Raw genomic sequence first — 24271 nt, 5'->3', positions numbered from 1 at the left:
ACAAGAAATGAAATGGTTTTTAAAAGGGGGAATTTAATAAGTGGCTAGTTTACAGTTCTGAGGCTGAGAGAATGTCCCAGTTAAGGAATGTCTATAGAAATGTCCCATCAAAGGCTTCCAGGGAAAGATACCTTGGTTCAAGAAGGCCGATGAAGTTCAGGATTTCCCTCTCAAGTGAGCAGGCACATGACAAACACAGTCAGGGTTTCTCTCTCAGCTGGAAGGGCACTCAATGAACATGGTGTCATCTGCTGGCTTTCTCTCCTGACTTCAGGTTTCATCAAGCTCCCCTGGAGGTATTTTCCTTCTAAATCTCCAGAGGTCACTGGCATGTGGACTCTCTCTTTCATATTGTTGCAGCATTCTCTGCTCTCTCCAAATCTCTCTCATTCTCCAAAATGTTCCCTATTTTATAGGACTCCAGAAACTAATCAAGACCCACCCAAATGGGTGGAGACATGTCATCACCTAATCCATCTTAACAACCCCTCTTGATTGAATCACATCTCCAGGGAGATGGTGGGACTACAGTTTTGAGCATGCAGTATTGAATAGGCATTATTCTACCTTTATGAAATAGAATTTTGATTAAAACATGGCTTTTCTAGGGTACATACAACCTTTCAAACCAGCACAATTATCTAGGAGTAAATTTGAGCAGGGATGTAAAGGACCTGTACACAGAAAACTACACAACATCGCTAAAAGAAATCAAAGAAAATCCAAATAGGTGGAAAGACATTCCTTGCTTGTGGATAAGAGTGTTAAATGTAGTTAAAATATGTCAAATCTACCCAAATTGATCTACAGATTCAATGCAATACCAATCCAAATTGCAATATCTTATTTTGAAGGCTTGGTAAAGCTAGTTGTCAATCTCATTTGGAAGCAAAAGAAACCCTGAATAGCTAAAAATATTCTTTTAAAGAAGAATGAAGTGGAAGGATTAACAATTCCTGATTTTAAAGCTTATTATAAAGCCACAGGTGTCAATACAGCATGATACTGGCATAAAGAGAGAAGTATTGGCCAATGGAATTGAAGTGAGTGTGTAGAAATAGACCACAAATCTATAGTCTACTGATTTTCAACAAGGCCCCCAAATCCACTGAACTGGGATAAAATAGCCTTTTCAATAAATGGCCATGGGAAAACTGGTTACCAATAACCAAAATAATGAGAGCAGACCCTTACCTTAACCCTATACAAAAATTAACTCAAAATGGATCAAAGACCTATATATAAGAGCCAGTAACATAAAACTCCTAGGTGAAAATAGAGGGAAACATCTTCAAGAGCTAATAATAGGATGTAGCTTCCTAAACTTTACACCCAAAACATAAACAATGAAAGAAAAAAAACCAATAAATGGGAACTTCTCAAAACAAAATGCTTTTGTACCTCTAAAGATTTTATCAAAAATTGAAGAGGAGCCAACACAGTAGAAAACATATCTGGAAATCATGTTTTGGATAAAGGTTTGACAACCTATATAAATAAAGAAATCATTCAACTCAACAACAAAAGAACAAAGAACCCATTTATAAAATGGGCTAAAGATATGAATGACATTTTTCCAAAAAGCAAATTGCAGATGACTAAAAAATCACATGAAGAGATGCTCATTTTTGTTAGCTATAAGGGATTTACAGATGAAGACTACAATGAGATATCACCTCACACCTGTAAGAATGGCTGCTATTAAACAAACAAGAAATTAAAAATGATGGAGATGTTGTGGAGAAATTGAAATAGTTATGTACTGTTGGTAGTAATGTATAATGGTACAGCCACCATGAAGGTCAGTTTGACAATTCCTTAGAAAAACTAAATATCAAGAAATACCACTACCCAATATATACCTGGAAGAGATGAAAGCAGTAACACAAACAGACATTTGCACACTGATATTGCATTATTCGCAATTGCCAAAAGATGGAAACAATTCAATTGCCCATCAACAGAGGAGTGGAAAAACAAAATATGGTGTATGCTCTGATGAAATATTATATCCCTAAATCCCACATTATCAACACCATTTTCAACATGAAAAAATTAGAATGGTCATAGCACAAATATCCCTAAAGATTGGGAGAAAGATCAAAGGAGAAGTGTAGTTATAACAGAGAAGATAGAATTTAACAAATAAGTATGACTGCTGAATCATTATATTGAGATATTTCTTTTAGTCTGCAGTGTTTTGGAAAAGCTAGAAGGAAAAACCTAAAATTATAGAAGTGGAACCCATACCAGACTCTGAAATCTGTTCCATAACAAATTGTTGCAATGTGCTTTGAAATGTATTGTTTTTTTGTATAATATTTCATCAGAGCATATACCATATCTTCTCTCAAACTACCCAGCTAGCTGTTTCTAAGTTTTTTCTTCATGCTTCTGAGCTGTTTTAAAGGGTTTTGGAGCTTCAGACTCTTGGAGTTAGAGCACTTTTGTCTCCAGGGATGTAATTCAGTTTTGAATATGAGTGATAAACACATCTTGAAATGAAGCGGTTAGGAGCTCTGATTTTAGCTCTTCTTTCCAAACGTTATTTCATCCTCATTTAAGAGGTAGAATTGTTCAGATTTCTTTTTTCTTGCTGTCAAACTTGGGAGTTAAACTTCTTCAGAGGTATGGTTTATGTTGAAACTGTCTTGAGATTTCTGAAGGCTTTTTATTTTACTATTTTATTGTGAAATATAACACTACAAAATTTTATAGGCTAACTTTATCCCAATAAAATATATAAAAAATTGTACTCTTTTGTAAGCTTTTCAGTTTCTGTAAGTTCATAGTAATGTCTTCTTTTTCATTTCTGAGTTTGGCCTTGTGTGTTCTCTCTGTCTCTGACTCTGTCTCTTTCTCTCTCAGTCAGTGTATTAATTTTCTATTGCTGATGAAGCAAAGTACCATGAACTTGTTGCTTAACACTGCACGAATTTATTCTCTCACATTTATGAAGGTCAGAAAATGAAAGTGAGTCATACAGGGCTAAAATCAAGGTGTTGGCAAGGCTGGCTCTTTCTAGAGGCTCAGGGAAGTACTTGGTTCTTGCCTCTTCCAACTCCTTGAGGCTGCTAGCACTCTTTGCTAAGGTAGCATCACTCCAATCTCTTGCTTTATTAGTCACATCAGCTTCTCTTCTTCCGTAGTCAAAACATCCCTTCTCCTCCCACTCCTTATCAGGACACTTGTGATTATAGTGTACCCACCCAAATAATCTAGAATAATCTCCCCTTATCAAGACCCTTTAACTTTACCACATTTGCAGTCTCTTTTATAGCAATTCAGGCTTCTTATCCCTCTCCCATGTAGAACTACTGTTGTGTTTGTTTGCATATTGACTTACTTGAACTGTAGCATCTGTCTGCTCACAATTTGCAGTTCTGATATATCAGAATTGAAGTGGCTTTTATATAGAATTTAATAAGATGCAAGTTTACAGTTCTAAGAAAGTGAAAGTGTTCAGATTAAGGTACCAACAAGAAGTTACCTTCACTCAAGAAAGGACAATTGGTCAAGAAGACCTCTGTCAGTCAGGTAGTCATGTGACTGGCATCTGCCAGTCCCTTGTTCCTCTGTTACTGAGAGGGTTCCCTACTTTACTTATTCAGGGATGGGTTTTATCTCTTGGCTTCCCTTGTCTCTCTCCAGGTTTTGACTTGCTTGACATTTCATGTCAATGTGTGCTGGGCTGCACGCATCTCCAAATATCTGAGTCTCTGTTCTCCCTGTGTCTGCATCTGTGTCAGCTCTGCAGTTTCTCTCATTTCTGCTGTATCTGTTTGCTCTGAGCTTTCTCCAAAATGTTTCCTCTTTTAAAGGACTTCAGTAAGCTAATCAAGACCCACCCAGAATGGGTGGAGTCACATCTCCATTTAATCAGAGGAGTACACCCACAATTGTGTGTGTCACATAGTCATGGAGATAATCTAATCAAAACTTTCCAACTTTTAGATGACCAGTGGGAAAAGGAAGAAATTACAAGAGAAATCAGTAAAAATCTCGAGGCAAATGTAAATGAAAACACAACATATCAAAGTCTGTGGGATGCTGCAAAGGCAGTGTTGAGAGGAAAAGATATTGTCTTAAATGTCTGTAACAAAAAAAGAAAGACCAAAAAACAAGGAATTTGATGTTCCTCTGGAAGAATGAAAAAAGAACAGTAAACTAACCCCAAAACAAATAAAGAACAGAAATAAAAATAGAAGCACAAAATAAATGAAATTCAGAATAAGAAAACAATTGAGAAAGTCAACCAAACTGAAAGTTGGTTCTTTGAAAAAATTAATAAAATCAATGGACCCTAAGCTAGTCTGACAGAGAGAGAGAGAGAGAGAGATGATGCACATCAATAAAATCAGAAATGGAAGAGGATACATAGTCACTGACCCCTCAGAAATAAAGGAGGTAATGAATGTATGCTATGAGCAACTATAGGCTAATAAACTAGACAACACAGATGAAATGGACATGGACTGGAATATTAAATATAGTTGAGATGTCAATTCTACCTAAATTTATTTATAGATTCAATGCAATATTAATTAAAACCCCAACAACTTACTTTGTAGAAACAGAAAAACCAATAATCAAATTTATTTCATAGGGCAGAGTGCCCTGAATAGTTAAAATATCCTGAGAAAAAAATAAAGTGCAAGGTATCACACTACTTGACTTTAAAGAATATTATGAAGTCACAGTGGTCAAAACAGCATGATACTGGTATAAAGATAGATATACTAAACAATTAAATTAATTTGAATGTCTCATCTATGGACAATTGATCTCTGATAAGCAACCAACATGGCAACCACTTGGGCAGTGCAGTCCCTCAATAAATGGCATTTAGAAAACTGGATATCCATATACAAAAGAATGAAAGAGGATCCATATTTCAGACCTTATTCAAAAATTTAAGCCAGAATGAATCAAAGATGTAAAAGCTGGATCTAAGGGTTAAAAAAAAGGTAGATTAAAATACTAATGGTCAGTGAGAAGGAGGTGTAAGGGATATGGGATGTATGAAATTTTTTCTTTTTCTTATCTCTTTTTCTGAAGTGATGCAAATGTTCTAAAACTTATCATGGTGCTGAATACACAACTCTGTGATGATAGTGTGATCCACTGATTGTACACCACGTGTGGACTGTATGTGTATGAAGAATTCTCAATAAAAATATTTTAAAAATGCAATTCCAAATTTAATTCCAATTACAAATCTCCATTTCAAAGGATACAGGTGGCCATGTTGGGATGGTCACTGAAGACCAAGGAGCAGAGGGAGCACAGGATGAGTAAGGGGAGTAGGATGTAACTCAGAAACTAGTTGTTTAGCTTGATTGTGGGGGTATCTTGGTATTTCATAAAGATCCCTAGGACCACAGCAGCAGGAGAGAGAATCACAGGACAGTGCAGGCCATAGCTGTCCCCCAAGGGTCTTCATAAGTCAGGAAGTTCATGGCCTTCTGGAGACAGTGATCTTGCTCACTATTTAGGTGGTGAGAGTCTGGACACTTGAATCACTGATCCCTATCTGTTGAGAAATGTGTGATGTCAGTGTCGCTAACTTGGTAATGTTCACTTCTTCATGAACACCCAAATTTTGCAATTTCATTAAAATTTGTCTCCTTACAACTAATTAGCTAAAATATATAGGCTTTTGGACAGAAAATAATTTCTAATTAAAATAATCAACTTTATTCTTTTCATGGACACAAGTAATATTTCTTCTGATTGTATGTTCTCTTTGCTGCATTTTTTTCACATCATAAAACCACTGTATCAGCTGTTTATATTATCATTCACTTCTCCCTGTCATATCTTGGTTGTATTATTTCAAGAGCCAAAATGTTTTTTCTAAGTATTTCTTTTGTTGTGAAATGTAACCTATATGCAGAAATTGATAAATTTCAAAATACAGCTTAATAAGTAGTTATACAGCACATTTCAAAGTATGATGTGGGTTACAGTTCCCCAATATCAGATTTGTCTTTCTAGCTTTAGTGACTAAAGACTAGTTACTAGAGATTAACAAGAAGCATCCATATAGTGACTCAAAAGTCACAAAAATTTGTTAAATCCTGTTACAACTCCTTACTCTTATTTGATCCTCCTCCCAATCCTCAGGGATATTTGGGCAATGACAATTCTAACTTTTCAGGGTGAATATGGGTGTTGACATCATGGGGCAGGGGGTATACAATTTGTTGCATACTTGGGGAGACTTACACCTCTAGGTTTCAAGGCTTAACTAGAATAGAAACAATCAGGAAATTTTAAGTTTCTGAACAATCAACTTAATGAGTGAAAATTTTATAAAGTGTCATATAAAACCAAGGATATCCTTTAGAGTTTTCAGGAATACTGTTGGTTGGTGATTGGCATACCATTGCAATTAATAATATGTAGCTTATACTTGCATCAGAGTAACCCCCAGAATTTCATCTCAACTCTATTTGAAATCTTAGTCACTGATACCTTATTTTGTTACATTTCTTTTCCCATTTCTGGTCTGGTAGGCATTGTTGCTCCCATGAGGCCAGGGCCAGGTTCATCCCTGGAAATCATGTCCCACATAGAGAGGAGGATAATAAGTTTACTTGCAAAGCTGGGCTTCAAGAGAGAGAGGTCACATCTAAGTAACAAAAGGGATTTTCTGGAAGTGACAATTGGGCATAATTATAATAGGCTTAGCCTCCACATTACAGAAATAAGTTTCATAAATGCAAGCCTCAAGATCAATGGCTCGATCAATGGCAATATAAGTTGGGAGTCCCTAATGTTTGAGTATCAGGAATTTCCCAGATGGGGAAGTTTGATAGTTGCATATTTTTTCTCCAGTCCTTCAAAGGAATTTGCCAATATTTTTAAATTATCTTCCCAACATGCTCATGAATGTATCAGTGTATTGCATTAAGCTATAAAGAATTAGAAGTATCACTCCTTATTCTAGGCTCCACGTGTTTAAGTTGTTTAAATGAGCTGGCCAGACAGGTTATGTTAGATTTTATGCTATAGACAATATATGTTTGGGATAATATAAACATCTCTTCTTTTGGTCTCACACTGTATGTGAAGTTCTAATATACAGAAAATATCATCCTTTAACCTGTAGTCTGATCTACCTTGGTCCCAACCAGATCAGCTTTGCCTTATCTCACAGTTGAAGCTTAATCTCTTTTAAAGAGTCTTTAACAGTTCCTATATGGAGCTATTCTGACATTAAGAGCTTCCAAACTCCAATTCTGAGTCTTAGGTGTTACACACATACCCAAAGTCCAAAGGAAATATCAAATTATACACAGAGATCACAGCATCTCAGAATTTAGAAATAAGACTTAAAGCTCAGGAATAACTGTAAGTGCTGTAAGAGCTTACAATCTAAGCCCTAATTTTATTATAAGTATTTTCTAAGAAACACCATACAATATTTTTCCCTTCGTTTCTGGGTTATTTTGCACAATGTAATGTCCTCAAGATTCATTCACTATGTTGCATGCCTCCCAGCATGGTTCTTTCCATGTCACAACACCACTGTACCACCCTGTTCCTATTATCATTTCCTTCTCTGTGTCATACCTTGGGATTGTTATTTCAACACCCAAAACCTTTTAAGAAACTGCAGGGTGATAAAAAACTTGCTCTGTTCTGGGGATATGGAAGTGGTCAAGTCTAGACACTTTCACTTGAAGAGCTTCAGAACAACTGTAATGATGGTGCCTAAAATATTCTTAAATTCATCTTCCCTTTATTTTCATTTGCTCTACATTTTTCGAATCTTAATCATTCACTCCTCTATTATAACAGTAACTTGAGTTTTTAATGTTTGTTCATCCAATCAACACCAGTTAGACAAGTTTCTTAAAATGAATTTTACCATTTTACTCCTTTGCCAAAATAGGCACAATTATTGTTCTTAATCTTTAGGATAATGTACAATTTATAACAGGCTGAAAAAGAACATTTGCAATCTCGGTTACACCTTCATCCCACCTCATCTTTTCATGCTCATGAATTTGATACAAACCTATTTGCAATTCTCAAGTCACTTTACAACCCTAGATGGGCATGCCTGTGTGCAGACTTCTCTTCTGCCTTTCCAAGTTCCTTGTGCTACTCTCTAGTCAGGATGAATTCACATCTGCAATTATATATTCTGTTTGTGCCAATTCACCTGGGAAACACACTGAGCCCAGTTAGTTTATCATCTCCATGATTTCAGAACACCATTCTCATAACCTTTATGAGCTATTCATAGCTTGCTGTGATTTTCTATTTATTGCCTATTTATACTATTAAGAAAGATTTCAATCAAGGGAATGATATGAATAGTTTTGAAAATACTCAAACTGCAGTTTATCTCCTTGTAGGCATGATCTGATGTGCTTCAATCAAGAATATAATAGAACAGATGATGTAATCCCTCTCCTTAGGAAATAATGTGGAGTGAATGAGAGTCCATGTAACTGGCCAGTAGAATCTTTCTTCTCTCAAAAAATGGTGGTTATAGGTAGTATGATATTTCCATACCTTCATCCATTACAGTGTATCACATTTAAGGTTTCCTTTTTTTTTCAATGAAAGAATGAGCAACTGCTTTGGTTTTCAAAATGCAAAAGAATAAGAAAGCCAAATTTTCACCTCTCCAAAACATATATTTCCAAGTTTCATGGCCACTTACATTTCTTTATTTTAGGCTATTGTTTAAGCTTCCTGGCTAGTAAACTGAGCACCACATATAAAACATGTAACTGTTTTCACTTTGGTAGCACATATTGGAGTGATGCAGAGATTAGCATGGCCCCTGTGTAACGATGGTACAAAATTTGTGAAGCACTCCATATTTTTAAATGATGCTGTTTTGGGGGACTGGAAGCTTTGAATTGTTACTAGGTCTTTTCTTCCATGGGGCTCTCACAATTCAAACATGACAGATTTAGCAAAATACTAGTTTGTTGAATACCACATGCCTCCACTCCCTCATCTATGTGTGAAATGAATGTTTATTTTTGTTTGTTTTTTTAAATGGTTATTAGTTGATGTTCATAGAGAGCAATGTTCTTAGAACTGAATGGTGAAGAAAGCATATTCTTTACCACAGTTATGTCACACAAATCTTTGGTACATTTGCTGGAAAAGTAGATTCAAGTCTCAAATAGTGCCTTTTAAATTGTATTCTCAGGGCAGGGCAAGATGGCAGCATAGTGATATGTGGAATTTTGCTTGTTCTCCAGAGCAACTAGTAAATATCCAGGAATGGTGCAGAGCACCTGCTGGAGGAACATCAGTGACCAAACACACAGCCTACACTGGCCTAAACCAGGTGGTACCACTGAGCTCCCACACAGAATTGCAAGTCCCCCAAGTGGGAGAGGTCAGCAGCCCTCCCACATAGGCACACCACCTGGTTCCCCAAGGGAAAAAGAAACAGTCGTTACTAGCAGCAAAGGCTTAGCTCAACTAAGCTCCAATTGCAGAATTAATTAACCAATTTTGACTACTGAAAATGGGCCCCCAGCACAGATAAACATGGAATAAGCATAAAAGGAACTAGGAGTTTTTGTCCAAGTATTGAAGAGGTGGAGTTGACAAGAAAAAACAGAGGTTTTTTGAGTTGGACATCACTAAATACTGGAAAAGGGCTGACCATAAGAAGAGGTGGCACATAGAGCCTAGAGATACATACAGCTATGTACCAACTTAAGCTCTTGATGGACAAACCTGAGGAGCAGAGGTTTGGCTCTGAAAAGGCTTATTTTGTTTTTTCTTTTTTCTTTTTTACTCCTAACAGTTCATTAGATAGAACTGGAAATACTCTTAGGCTCCAACACTCCCCAAAGTGAGGACAGAATTAAGCTTGTCTGAGAGACAAAGTAAGCCATCCAGTGAAAATTGTTAACTCCCTACAGGGAAATTAAAGGCACCACATCATTTTAAGCTGATAGGAAGCTGTGGACAAAAAAGCATCACATGCCAGGCAGGATAGGAAAATCACAGAGTGTAGAGGCTTCACAGGAAAGTCTGGCAACATGCTGGGTCCAGGGAAAACTGATGCTGGCTAATTGTTCCTCCAGCGTCGTGGGCCTCTTTGGACTGGAAAAATCTGACTGCAGTCTATAATATCTGGAGAGACCCTCCTCCAAAAATGGGCTTATTATAGGCAGGGAAAGAAATAGAAAAATAAGAAATGATGACATCTCATCAGTTATATATACTAAATATATACTAGAGGTCAAAGAACATCAAAGAATAGGTAGAGAACAAAACCAAACAGCAATGAAATACTTGGTAAAAGAGTGAAAGCAACCACTAAAATAAATTAATTAAGGACATCTTTGTCCTAGAAGCCAGCAGAAAATAAGGAGTCATGCTAAAAACATGGAAGATATGTACAGATCAAAGGAATAAACCAATACTTCAAATGAGATACAGGAGTTGAAACAACTGATTCAGAATATTCAAACAGATGTGGAAAATCCCATCAAAAATAAAACCACCGAGCAGAGAGAGGATATAAAGACATTGGATGAACAAAAATAACTTGAAAGATGGAAAAAACAAATCACAGAACTTATGAGAATGATAGGCACAATAGAAGAGATGAAAAACAATGGAAATCTACAACAATACATTTGAAGAGGAAGAAAAATAATTAATAAACTAGAGGACTGGGCATCTGTGTCTGAGAAAAAAAACATATAAGGGACAGAATGGGAAAATACAAGCTAGGTCTCACGGAATTGAATGACAACATGAAGCACACAACATGCTGTGAGTACCCCAGAAGAAGGGAAGGGAAAAGGACAAGAAAGACTAATGGAGGAAATAGGATGAAAGTCAAAGGTTGGGAAATATAGTTCATGCAGACAACTCTCAAAAAGAGCAGATGTAGCTATACAAATATCTTATATTTAGACTTCAAATGTAAAACAATTGAAAGAGACAAAGAAGGGCACTATGTATTAATAAAAGGAGCAAATCAACAAGAAGGCATAGTAATCATAAACATTTATGCACCAAACCAGAGTGCTCCAAAATGCATGAGGCAAACATTGACAACACTAAAAGGAGAAATAGACACCTCTGCCATAATATTTGGAGACTTCAATTCACTGCTGTCATCAATGGATAGAACACATAGACAGAGGATCAATAAAGAAAGAGAAAATTTGAATAATATGATAAATGAACTAGATTTAGCACACATTTACAGATCACTACATACCACAACAGAAGGATCATATTTTTCTGGAGTGCTCATGGATCATTCTCAAGAATAGACCATATGCTGGGACACAATCAAGTCTCAATAAATTTAAAAATATTGAAACTGTACAAAACACATTCTAAGATCATTATGGAATGAAGTTGGAAGTCAATAACAGACAGAGGGCCAGAAAATTCACTAAAACATGGAGGCTAAACAATACACTCTCAAACAACCGATGGGTCAAGAAAGAAATTACAAGAGAAAATCAATAAATATCTCGAGGTAAATGAAAATAAAAACATGATATATCAAAATTTATGAATACAGCAAAAGTAGTGTTAAGATGGAAATTCATTAACTTAACTGCCTTTATTTTAAAAGAGGAAAGAGGAAATTTTGAGGAATTAACTGTTCACTTGGAAGAACTATAGAAAGAACAGCAAACCAACCCCACAGCAAAAAAAAGGAGAGAAATAATAATGATAAGGGTAGACGTAAATGAAATTGAGAGCATGAAAACAAATTGAGAAAGTCAACAAAACCAGAAGCTTCTAAAAGAAGCTGTTCTTTCAGAAAATCAACATATTCAATGCAATTTAAGCTAGCCTGATGAGAGAGAGAGAGAGAGAGAGAGAGAAGGAGGAGGAGTAGTAAGAGGAGGGTGCAAACAAATAAAAAAAGAAATGGAAGAGAAGACATAACCACTTTTGTTTCCCGCAGAAACAAAAGGTAATGACAGGATACTATGAACAACCATATGCTAGTAAACTAGACAATGTAGATAAAATGGACAATGTAGAAAAGCAAGAACAGCCAATATTGACTCAAAATAAATCAGTGACCTCAACAAACCAATCACAAGAAAAGAGGTTGAATCAGTCATCAAAAATCTCTCAAAAAAGAAAAGTCCAGGACCAAATGGCTTCACATGTGAATTCTACCAAGAACTCAAGAAAGAATTAGTAGCTATTCTGCTCAAACTCTTCAAAAAAATTTGAAGAAGAGGGAAAGATACCTAACTCATTCCGTGAAACCAACATCACCCTAATACCAAAGCCATACAAAGATACTACAAGAAAAGAAAATAACAGACCAATGTCTCTAATGAAAATAAATGCAAAAAATTCTCAAAAAAATACTTTCAAGTTGGATCCAGCAGCACATTAAAAGAATTAAGCACCATGATATGTGGGATTTATATCAAGTGCACAAGGATGGTTCAACACAAGAAAATCAATCAATGTAATACACCATATCAACAAATAAAAGTGGAAAAAACCCACAGTCATCTCAAGTAATACAGAAAAGGCATTCCACAAAATTCACCATCCTTTCTTAATGAAAATACTTCAAAGAATAAGAATAGAAGGAATCTGCATTAACATGATAAAAGGAATGTATGAACAACCCACAGCTAACACCACTCTCAATGGCGAAAGAATGTAAGTTTTCCCTCTAATATCCTGAACAGAAGAATGCCCACATTGTCACCATTGTTACTCATCATTGTGCTGGAAGTTCCAGCTAGAGCAATTAGACAAGAAAAAGAAAAAAAGGTATCCAAATTGGAAAAGAAGAAGTAAACTGTCACTGTTTTGCAGATGACGTGATACTCTATGTAGAAAATCTTCTGCAAAGCTATTAGAACTAATAAATGAGTACAGCAAAGTGGCAGGTTACAAGATCAACATGCAAAAATCAATAAGCTGTTTCTATACAGTAGTGATGAGCAATCTGAGGAGGAAATAAAAAAATCCATTTTCAATAGCAGCCAAAAGAATAAAATATTCAAGAATAAATTTAACTAAGAATACAAAAGATCTATACACAGAAAATTACAAGAAGTTCAAAAAGAAATCGTAGAAGACCTAAATAAATAGAAGGGCATACCATGTTCATGGGTTGTAATACTAAATATATTGTCAATTATACTAATATTGATCTATAGCTTCAATGCAATACTAATTACAATTCCAACAATTAACTTTGCAGAAATAGAACAATAACCAAATTTATTTGGAGGGGTAGGATGCCCCGAATAGCTAAAAATACCTTGAGTAATAAAAATGAAGTGGAAGGTCTCACACTACCTGATTCTAAAGTGTATTATGAGACTACAGTGGTCAAAACAGCATGGAACTGGCATTAAGATAGACATACTGACCAAAAGAATAAAATTGAGTATTCAGAAATAGACCCATTCATCTAAGGACAATTGATCTTTATAAGGCCATCAAGCCAACACCCCTGGGACAAAGCAGCCTCTTCAATAAATGGTGCTTGGATAACTGGATATCCATATGTAAAAGAATGAAAGAGGATCCATATCTCACACTCCATACAAAAATATAACTTATAATAACTTTTTACTTGATATTTTGAGAAGGTACACAGTTCTGATAGTAAATCAAATGGTATTTAAGATACTGTTTTATATTTAGAGTACAAGTAACTCTGATATCTGTATTTATAGATGGTTTTCCTTCCTTGCTTTAATTTTAAATTGGTTTTTGAAACATGCTGCAGAGTCCTTAAGATGATTATCTAGATTTATTTTAATTTACCTATGGATAAGCTAATTAGACATCTATTCTAGGTGGTTACGATTTCCATATGTTAATTGTTAAAGTATTTGTATCTTCATATGTTCCTGAAATCAGATAAAATATTTTGTAACATAGGTCATTACTATAGTAATGCAGATATTTGTAATAACATTCTACTTGATCTTTTGAGAATATTCCCAGTTTGGCAGCTGATCAAATGGTATCTAAGTTACTGTTTAATACTTAGAACTAAAGCATTGCAATCTGAATATGTACATTTTTCCTTGTTGATGCATTTTTAAATTAGTTTATGAAATTTACTGTGAAACACAGGATTTACAGTGATTATATGGATACTTTATTTAACATGCCTATGGTTAAGCTAACTAAGATATCCATTTTTTATGGTCCTGAGTGTAATGTTTGCTTTCTTAAATTTAAAAAAATAGCAAAAAGAAATAAACTCAAAATGTATCTAAACATTACAGCTAAGACTGTACAACTTTTTAGGTAAAATGTAGAGAAATATCTTATAAATATTATAATAGGAGGTGGTTTCCTAGACCTTACACCCAAAGCACAATGCTTTGATGAAAGAATTACATAAATGGAAACTCCTCAAATTTAAACCCTTTTGTGCATCAAAGAATTTTCCAGAAAGTAAAATGCAGCCTACACAATTGGAGACAATACCTGGAAACCACATATTAGATGAGGGTTTAGTATCCATAATATATAAAGTGATTCTTCAACTCAACAATAAAAAACAAACAACCCATTTAAAAAATAGTCAAAGGACATGAACAGACACTTCTCAAAAGAAGAAATAAAAATAGCCAGAATGCACATGAAGAGATGACCAACTTCACTGGCAATTAGATAAATGCCAATCAAAACCGCAATGAGATATCATCTGACACCCACTAGAATGGTCATTAACAAAAACACAGAAAATGACAAGTGCTGGAGAGGATGTGGAGAATGAGACACACTTATCCACAGCTGGTGAGAATGTAAAATGGTACAACTGCTCTAGGAGGCAGTTTGGTGTTTCCTCGAGAAACAAAGTATAGAATTGCCATATAAACCAGCAATCCCATTATATTCAGAGGCACTGAAGGCAATGACATATATAGACATTTTTACACCTATGTTTACAGCAGTATTATGCATGATTGCCAAGAAATGGAAACATTCCATATGTCCATCAAAGGATGGGTGGCTAAACAAGTGCTGTTGTTTAGCACAAAAAAGTTGTGCTATATGCATACAATGGAATATTACACAGCTATGGGATGGAATAAAGTCATGAAGCATGTAACAGGGTGGATGAACCTTGAGAACATTATGCTGAGTGAAATTAGCTAGAAACAAAAGTATAAATACTATATGGTCTCAGCAATATGAACTAACATTAATGAGTGAACTTTGAGGGTTGAAGTTAAGAACACAGGTTATCAGGAGAAAGAAACGGGGTAGAGTTTGGGCATTTGGAGCTGAAGAAATACAGAATGTGGAATAGGACTGATTGAAAAACTTCAGAAATCAATCCCGATTGTAGCAGAATAATATAAGAAAACTGAATGAAGTTGAATGTAAGTATGATAGAGGAGAAGAGTTGGGGGAACTTATGAAACCAGAAGGAAAGACAGAGGGCAAAAGGCTGAGATGGCGTTTAACTTAGGAATGCCTAGAGTGGACGATGATGGTAGTTAAATGTACAAATAAAGAGCATTTTTGCACAAGGGAGAACAAACAAATGTCAACATTGCAAAGTGTTGAAAATAGATGGTATATGGGGAAAAGTAGAATCAATGCAAGCTAGGGTCTATAGTCAATAGTAACATTGCAGTATGCTTTCACTGAATGCAACAAAGGCATTATGTCAAAACTAAATGTCAACGGAGGAGCATGAGGGAGGGATATGTTTTCATTGTAAAGGAAAAGGAAACGTCTTCAGATAGATTATGGTGGGGAAATCACGTCTACTACTTGGGTTGGATAGTGTGATACATAAATAAAACTTTAAAAAATGAACAAAGAGAAACAGTGCTAGAAAAAAGGTGGAGAAAGAGATAGACATATTCACTCTCAGTAGGGAAACTGAGTGGTGCACACCCTCGAGGGACAGTGTGATGGTTCCACAGGAGGCTTGGGGTGGGGTTGTCATATGATCCTGAAACCCCATCACTCAATATTTATCTGGAGGAACTGAGTGTGGGGACATAAATGGACACTGGCACACTGGTGTTTATGGCAGCAATGTTCCTGATTCACAGTGGATGGAGTTGGCCTAAGGGTGCAATGTCTGAGGAATGGAAGTGGAAACTATAGTGTATACATACAAGACTACTGAACAGCCAAAAGAAGGAATGAAGTTGTGAGGCATGCAACTAGGTGAATGAATCTTGAGGACCACGTGTTGAATGAAATGCCAGAAAAAGAAAGACAAATATTATTATGCCTCATCATATGGACCAACTACAATATAAAAACTTGGTGAACCAGAGTCAAGAACATGGGTTATCAGGTTGGGGCTTATTGGAAAAGTTCCTAGATTGCAAGTTTTTACAGCATTCACATCCATTCAGGAGTTTTAACCACTGAGCTGTTTTTTTTTTTTTTTTTTTTTTTTAAAGGAAAGACAGAGAGAAGGAAGGAAGGATAGAAGGAAGGAAGGAAGGAAGAAAGGGAAACATTTTTAAACATTTTCTTGTTTTATTGTATTCTGTTTCTCCGTTTTTGTTACATGGGCTGGGGCCGGGAATCGAACCGAGGTCCTCCGGCATAGCAGGCAAGCACTTTGCCCGCTGAGCCACCGCGGCCCGCCCACCACTGAGCTGTTTGTATACAAACTTGTTGTAGATCAAATTCAACCCTGCTCCAAGGAACAGCTAGAGAAGGTACAGGAGGGTGACTGATCCACTATTCCATGGTGTAAGTGACCTGGCAGAGTCTTCTGTACCACATAGGGAGCCCTGGTTCCAAAACTGAGGAATTGAGAAGCAGAGAACCAGAGACAATCTGGCTGGTGCAAACAGCCTAATGCAGAAGCCTGGAGCCCTTAGGAGTGCACAAGATGGGGACTAGGAACTGAACCAAGCCACATTCCTTGAATGTGCTACTCCCACCAGCACAACCCTGTGACCCATGACTCACCCCACTCCCCATGCATCTGAACCCCACCACCCACTCCCACTTTATGAACTGTAAGCTGCTGCTCCACCAACCCCTTGCATGCATACCCACCTCACAATCCCACCCCGAGTGCCTGGTCTCACCCCACCTCTCCCAAGCTCTACCAAACAGTCCCTGCCCCCTCCAAGCAGTCGCCAGGACATAAAGTCTGTGGGCACTTACCTCCACACCAGGCTACACCTGCCCCCAGCCCTTACAATTGTGCATTTCCCTCCCCCTCCCCCTCCAAACTCTGTGCATGGGTACATCACTGCCCTCCCCCACTACATGGGACATGACTCCCAGGGGTGTAAACTGACTGGCATTGTGTGAACTGACTTCCAGGGATGATCTAGGACCTGGCCTCATGGGATTGAGAAAGCCTTCTTAACCAAAATAGGAAAATGAGACAAAATAAAATTTCAGTGGCTGAGGGATTTCAATCAGAGTTGAGAGGTAATCTTAAACGTTATTCTTATTCATTATATAAATATCCCTTTTTCGTTTATGATGCATTGGAGTGGCTGGAGAGAAGCACATGGAACTGTTGAGCTGTGTGTGTTCCAGTTACCTTGACTCTTGAAGATAATTGTATGACCATAAAACCTTTAAAATAGGACTGTATGATTGTGAAAGACTTGTGTCTGAGGCTCCTTTTATCCAGGGTATGGACAGATGATTAAAGAATATGAATAAATAATATGGGGGATAAAGGGTAATTTAAATTGGGTAGACTGAAATTCTAGGGGTCAATGAGAGAGAAAGGTAAGGGGTATTGGATGTATGAATTTTTCTTTTTTCTTTTTAATTCTATTTCTGGATTGATGCAAATGTTCCAAAAATGGTCAGGGTGATGAATACACAACTGTGTGATGATATTGTGAACCGTTAATTGTACACTATGTATGGACTGTATGTGTGTGAAGATTTGCTAATGAAAATGTTTTAAAATATATATATAGGGTACTTTGAATATACAGACTTGGAGCCAATGACACTTCTGTGAAGCGATGAGGACATTTAAATAGGAAGGAAGGATTGAGGAAATGTCAGAGAACCAGTTAGCATAAAACAAACACAGGCCTTCATCGTTCTGCTTTCTTCATGTCCTCTTGAATGGTAAAGGAAAATCTATAGCTACACCCTGGAGTAGTTATTCTAGTTATCAATTTATTGTCCCTCAGCTAAAAATTTGCCCTGTATTCTGTGAATATAGATCTGAGCCCTTTGAATGTTTTGCCTTTGACATTAGCATGGAAACTTTGCCTGTAGAGGTCACTCCAAAGACATTGCTAGAGGAAAACAGATTTGCTTTCATTTTCCTGAGTGATCACATGGAAGGTTCCTGCTGCTCTCCTTGCTTTTCCACTGCATGATTTGCGCCGTGTACCATTCTCAGCAGCCCCAAATGATATCCAGGGTCTTTCTTCACCAACTTCCTGTTTACTGGCTTTGTAGCAGACTTCTGATGCGACACATTTCCATGCAAACTTTTCCCAGCATCTTAGAGGGCAGAATACTGGCAAGTCCTACCACCACACCTCCTCAATGACTTCTCTGCAATACATGAAACCACTTCAGTGCACCCCACAATGAGGGGTGGATCTCAGTCACCCCTAGGTCACAAGGAGTCTTCCTTGGCTGCTCTATCTTAATCATAGGATTAGCTTCTCCTTATGTCTATTTTTACACGTTTTAGAGTCCTCTTTCCTTCTCAGTTACAAATCTCTATTCCTCCAGGTTCCTATTATAGTTAATAATTCTCCATATTGAGGTTTCTTTGTTCAAATTATAACACAGTTTAATTCTAAGAATGGGCCCTGACAGGAAAACTGGTCATTATTGCTACTTGCTCAAACCAAAGTATTTGAAACATCAATGACATTATGGAACAAGAACTAAGAGTTTCCCTTAGAATGTGATTTGTGCCTGATTCTGAAACCTGCCCTGTCCCACCTTGAACTCTGTAGAGTCTACTGCTGGAGGACTCAGTGCACCTTCCTTAGGGACAGGGCATTTGCTGACCCTGTCATGCATGCTGTTTTACTCTGTTGCAACCAAATTCAGCTCCTTATGTAATACTAGCAAATGGACATGGGTTAGAGAAGATAGTTGACTCAAGGGGTTTAGTCCCTAGGATTTTCTTATTTCTTTTTAAGGCCCAGTGGGATGGAGAAATTGATCACCAAACATGTTTTTCCACTTGTTTTTCACCTGGGCACAGAGCCTCAGATGAAGAGCCCCAGGTAAAAAGTGGTCCCAAAGCATCTTTGTCTCTAAGGTGTTGGACAGGGATTTGGCAAAAAGAACTCAAGATGATTCTATAACACATAATGAGAGATTTAAGGGCATTTCTAAATACTATGCCAATATAAATGCCCATATGTATTCACTTGTTTTGTATTCAGGATTACTCTAGTACTAGGCAAGGGCAGGAAACCATTCTATGGCACTCACCCAATAGGCAGAAACATACCAGTCAGTCACCTGTTTTTCTTTTTCCCAAGCATAGTTTGAGGCAGCTGGTTTCACACTAACCCAGCTTAATTCACACTTTATCACAGACTAAAGGCTTTGTCTGACATGTATGGAGCTGCTTCTATGATGCTCCCTCTGATTTCTATTCTCCTGCTTTTGCAGTTTCCATTCTGTGGGTGCACTTTAGATGATCCTGGTTGCTTTTTGAAAATGAAACCCAGTGTGCACAGGGATGGGGATTTGATGATTGGTGGGTTTTTCCCCCTTTATACATTTACTAACGAATATATGTGGTTTTTTCGCCATCCTGGGACAAGTGTGATTCTACAAACGTAAGTTTCTGTCTTCTCTTATATGTTTTCATTCTTCCTGGTGGTGATGGATCATGAATGTGGTCTGTGCCCTTTGCAGATGCTGAGACAATGAACTCTAAATCAGAGTCCTGCACCACCTTGCCATGTCTATAACTAATTTATTATGGATTGTCTTACTGATGTCTCTTTCCAAAGTGGAAGTGAGAAATACATTTTTCTTCCCTTTGTTTTCTCTGCCATGTTCTTTGCCCTTTCCTACACATGACCTTAAGTCTCTCCTATTCTTCTTTGCTTCTGACAGGGCTTCTGAGCCAGACTCCACAGACCCTGACCTCACTGTCCTGCTATGTATGTTCTAGGCAATGGAGGAGTCTCCAATGTAGGGGGCAAGTGAGAGCCCTCAGAGACACAGGGTTTTGGCATGACACCAAGCCAAAGAGGCTATGGCAACTCTTTTTCTCTACATTATTGGAATATATCAATATTCTTCATTTGATTGGAAAACTGCTAAAATTCCTGTAGAGAAGACCCTGAGATCATAAAACCAGTATGACAAAAACCTGCTGCATCGCAAAATATCTGTATGTCTTTATTTCTGCCTAGAAGGTTGTAATCCTCTTGCTCATAATAACTAGCCTGAGATATGATGTGCCTCCTTTATTAGGTTTAGTCCCTTCAATTTAATTCAGCTTCACTTACAGCTCTAGGGCCAAAGGAACTGGACGTTATTTGGGTTTTATCAAGAGGATTTTATTTCAGTGCACTTTTATTATTTAGTTTAAACTTATTTTAGCTCCTAGTTCTTAGGTGTGTTAATTGTTCAGTGTTGACCTGCATGACAGCTTCAAGATCTGAGTGAGTTTAAGACAGGAAATGTGTGCCCTTGTATCTTTCTTTCAGGAAAAGATTCATGTTTGAGTTATATGTTTGCATAAGGCATGTAAGATTGGAGAAAGAGTCATTTTCCAAGCCACAATGAGAAAGATTAAATTTCTTGTTGCAATCACTTTATATGTTGAAAAACATAGATGTCCCATAGGTCTTCACAGCAAGAGTTATTCTGAGATATATGTATGTCCTGCTTGTCTGCACTAACATGACCATGTTTACTATTGAGCTAGACTTTTAAATCTTCCAATATGCTATAAAAATGTGAATTTATTATAAAATGGGTTTACATTCTTTCTATTCTTTAATAGAAATAATAGCTATTCTTACCTATCATTATATTGATCATAGATTTCTATAATGAGAAGTAAATACCTACTTTTTTACTTATGTTATATTTAGAAACCTAGAATAATCTGCCATCCATTTTAAATGATTTCCAAGTTCTGGGTATCACCAACATGAACACAAGAAACATTCCTATGCAGATATCTTTGCACACTTCTCTAATTAGAATACATAAACTCTTAGAGGTAAAAGATCTAATGCAAGTCTGTCAAATGCTCATATTCATCTGCTGTGCTCCCCAAATGGTCTAATTTATACTCTCATTAACAAAGGGCATGAGAGCAACCATTTCTGTCACATTTTCTGCACTTCTGTTGTTAATATTTAGATTGGTCAGTTTATTTATGTGTTTTTTGGACTTAATTATTTTTTGCTGGCTTACTTTATATACTGTTTGCCAGCATTTCTAAGGGATGGTAGCCTTTTGCTTTTGTAAGAGCATTTTATATACTAAAAAAAATTGAACACCAAATGTGCTTTGGGAAGGGTTCACTTCCCAAACAAAGAAACAGAAAACCAAGCAAACAAAAATTCAACAAATGGTGCTGCAATAAGGGGATATGCACATGAGAAAAGAAGGAAATGTGACCCCTGCCATACAGCATACAAAAAAGTACAAATAAAAATTTATTCTCAATGGTATTTAGGGTGTAGATTTTAAATAGGATACATGGCTACATTTTATATCATTGTGCTGAAAATATTTAACCAGATTGTTGATGGCTATAAAAATCATTGCTTTAGTTGTTTTGAAGAAATGAAATAATCAATTCCCAGATTGAATCTTATCACTTTTTCATTTCTTTTATTCATTCTTCCTTTGTGTCAGGCCACCAACAAATCAAAAATTTAGAAATATAAACTTACTTAGGTTTACCACTTTGTCTTTTCTTTTTAAGCTCTTCCTGAACACTTTGAAACTCACCTGGATTTATATTTTATTAAATATTAAATAGATATATCACTGCATCATACATTCCCAATGTTAAGTTTCACAATTAAATGAAAAAAACTGACTTCTCCCTAGTGTTTCAAATCCTATCTTATGATCCACAGAGTTATTTTTGTATACACTGGTTTGTTTATACTTTTGTACCATTCCATGGATTTGTCTGTCTCTCCTTGTTGAAACTGAATTATTTTGAACTGTTGTTACTATTTTCAAATACATAATTTTGGCATTTGGAAATGCATTTTATTTCTTATTGTGTTTCAATAATTTTCTGAATATTTATTCTTCCAGAACACATTTAAAAATACTTTTCATTGTCCTTAAGTTCCATTTGATGACTATGTTTTTATTATGCTATTTTTTTAACTTTCTTTGCAGCGCAATGGCATGAACACATATTCATTTTAAGATTTTGTTTGGATCTCTCAGTAAAGTTTTCCACAGGGATCAGGGCAATATTTGTCAAATCCATTCTTATATAGTATATGTATGAATCTGTATATCTAAGTATATATACATTCAATCTCTTACCTGAATCCTTTAATATCAATTTTAGAATATTGGTTTGATTTATTCTTTGATTCAAGCAGTCATTTGGGAAAATTATTTTGAATTACAATTGTTTTATTTGTTCTCTACTTTTAAGCTTAATTATGAGTTTTTTGGTGACTGTTTACCTTGGAAGAAAGTATTAAAAATTTTTAGAGGTGTGTCTAAGAATTTCTCCATTAAGCAGTTCTCTAAGATGGTTCTCTTTTAAAGTCAATTTAGCCCATTACTTCTCAATGTTACAAGCTGTATTTGTTTAAATATATGTTCTCTCCTTACAGCTTTGAACATTTGAGAAAAATAAATAAGAGATAAATTTTTTACTTGAAATAGACAATATTATTTTTGTGACATCCTCTTTTGGTAAACACTGGTATGGAATAAGAGCAATAATCCTTTAATTATCTAAGGCTCCTTTATATTTGCTGACCTGAAACAATTTGCATTTAATGTTTCAAAAGTGCAAATCAGCAAGTTGGTGGTGCAAGAGGGGTTCAGTGGTAAAATTTTCACCTGTCCTGAGGGAGACCCAGGTTCGCTTCCTGGCCCATGCACTTCCCAAACAAACAAAAAAGCAAACAAACAAAATCCAAATGAACAAAATTCAACAAATGGTGCTGCAATAAGGGGATATGCATATGGAAAAGAATGAAACGTGACCCTTGCCATACAGCATACCAAAAAAGGCAAATAAAAATTAATTCTCAATGATATTAAGTGTGAAGATTTTAAATATGATACATGACTATATTTTATATCATTCTTTATTTTCTTTATATTAACTTTCAGTAATTAGGGACTCAATATGTTGCTATGGCTTTCCTACTTCTGTTCCAACATTTTTTAACTTTTTTCTAAACCATTTTGTAGTGTATTAGAGATTTTTCCCAAAAAGTATTTCACAGCAAAGTATTGAATTTATAAGGATAGAATTCTTTTATATAACCATAGTTTTATTATAAAAATCAGGAAATTTACCTTAACACAATGATATTTTCATATCTATGGCTCTTATTTAAATTTAGCCAACTACTCAATGTCATTTATTACAACAATTTTCAAAATAAATTCATATATTCTCGATGAATAAGCATTGGGTACAGTCAGGGCCTGAAATCCACCTTGGTTGATATTGCCTCTATATAAAGCAGAACGCAATATAAACCCTATGTAGAGAAACATACTAAACGCAGGCCCAGATTATGTATGGATTGAAATCAAGCAAGAATGAGCTCACAATTTGCTAATAGTTTCCCCAAACATATAATAGAATACAAAACAATAAATCAAACTCAAGATAAAAAGAAATATTTAGATTCCCCAAAACTTTAGCTACTGTAATTACCAGACCCCCAAATAAATTATCCTAAAATTGTAAAAGGACAAAATGGAATCAAAAGAAGGAGCATGCAAAAGAGCCCATCAAAAATTTCAAGAAGGGTGGGCCACGGTGGATCAGCAGGCAGAGTTCTCGCCTGCCAAGCCGGAAACCCAGGTTTGATTCCCGTTCCCTGCCCATCATGGAAACAAAAAAATTTCTGAGAATATTTGATGAAAAGGAAAAACATTAGAAATAAAAATATAAATATTTAGAGAGAGATATACATAATGCATTGTACCAGATGTTATATGAAGTTTAAAAGAAAATACATAAATTCGAGGAAAAATAAAAGAAATTAATCATAATTTAGCTCAAAGAGGAAACTACAAAATATAAATTTATGAAGAACTAAAAAAACAATTGACAATAGCTTTTAAGATAGAAAAAGACTATGCAAAATTAGTCTTTTTATGTGCTGTTTAGCCAATT

General features: G+C 36.0%; 1 pseudogene; it reads left to right on the top strand.

The window, feature by feature from the left end:
- Window positions 1–8747: 8747 nt before the first annotated feature.
- Window positions 8748–8847, top strand: LOC143667840 (U6 spliceosomal RNA; annotated as a pseudogene).
- The last annotated feature ends 15424 nt before the right edge of the window (window positions 8848–24271 follow it).

This window comes from Tamandua tetradactyla, chromosome 23 (assembly GCF_023851605.1).
Source record: "Tamandua tetradactyla isolate mTamTet1 chromosome 23, mTamTet1.pri, whole genome shotgun sequence".
Taxonomy (NCBI): domain Eukaryota; kingdom Metazoa; phylum Chordata; class Mammalia; order Pilosa; family Myrmecophagidae; genus Tamandua; species Tamandua tetradactyla.
Note: the sequence above shows the minus strand (reverse complement) of the source record. Positions and strands in the feature narration are given on the sequence as shown.